This window comes from Mandrillus leucophaeus, unplaced genomic scaffold (genome assembly GCF_000951045.1).
Source record: "Mandrillus leucophaeus isolate KB7577 unplaced genomic scaffold, Mleu.le_1.0 Scaffold463, whole genome shotgun sequence".
Classification (NCBI taxonomy): Eukaryota; Metazoa; Chordata; class Mammalia; order Primates; family Cercopithecidae; genus Mandrillus; species Mandrillus leucophaeus.
Window position 1 is genome coordinate 871,468 of NW_012104954.1, and position 1,151 is coordinate 872,618.

Here is a 1,151-nt window from a genome sequence, read left to right on the forward strand (position 1 = left end):
AAAAAAAAAAAAAAAAAAGAATAGGATACCTTTCCTGTTTCACTTCCTGCTAACATACAATAAGGTTTTTCTACTTTAGTTTGCACATGGGCTGAAAGGTCTCTCCCATGGCCGGGCGCTGTGGCTCACGCCTGTAATCCCAGCACTTTTGGAGGCCAAGGCGGGCGGATCACGAGGTCAGGAGATCCGAGACCATCCTGGCTAACACGGTGAAACCTCGTCTCTATAAAAATACAAAAAATTAGCCAGGTGTGGCGGCGGGCGCTTGTAGTCCCAGCTACTTGGGAGGCTGAGGCAGGAGACTGGCGTGAACCCGGGAAGCTGAGCTTGCAGTGAGCTGAGATGGCGCTACTTCTCTCCAGCCTGGGTGACTAGAGAGATTCTGTCTCAAAAAAAAAAAAAAAAAGAAAGGTCTCTCCCTCCTACTTTGGGGAGCTAGCTCAGGTGTGACTTTGGCCTTGGGGATGGACTATGGGGGGAAGGAACACAGGAAGGTAATGGAGCCATCCCTGCCTCCTCCTCCCCCAAAGCCACCAGCAGAGACTGGATCTTTAAAAAGCAACAGAAGCCTGGGAAGTAGGTCGCCCTGCAGCATCTCAGCCTCTATTCTAGTGTCAAGAGGCAGGAGAGGCTGAAAGCCCAGGCACATCCCTTTACAGTACTTACCCGCTTTGACCTTAGAAAAGTCTGAAGAGGGAGGAGAATGAAATCCAGGTTTTGGTGAGTCACACAGCCCTGGCTTCAAACTATTCTAGAGCCTGTTGACTGTGTGATCTTGGGTAAGTCACTTAGACTTTCTGTACTTCAGGTTCTTCATCTATCAAATAGGGGTAAAATACAGAAGCATCTCTAGAGTCAAGTTCTAAAGTAAGGGCAATATTCATGGAATCTAACCCTGCTATTGTTGAAAACAGCTAGTGCTTCCCAGGGTGAAGAAGTTGGCTTGCGTTTGGGAACTGTGTTAAGTCAGTTAAGTGCTGACCTTTGAACTCGGGGGACAGTGTGATGAGAGGCTCGAGCAGGGAGGCTATTGTAAATTGAGAATGCGTTTGTCTCGCATTTCAGATTCGTGGTTGGACACCAATTCTTCTTTCTTTTTTTTTTTTTTTTTGAGATGGAGTCTCACTCTGTCGCCCAGGCTGGAGTGCAGT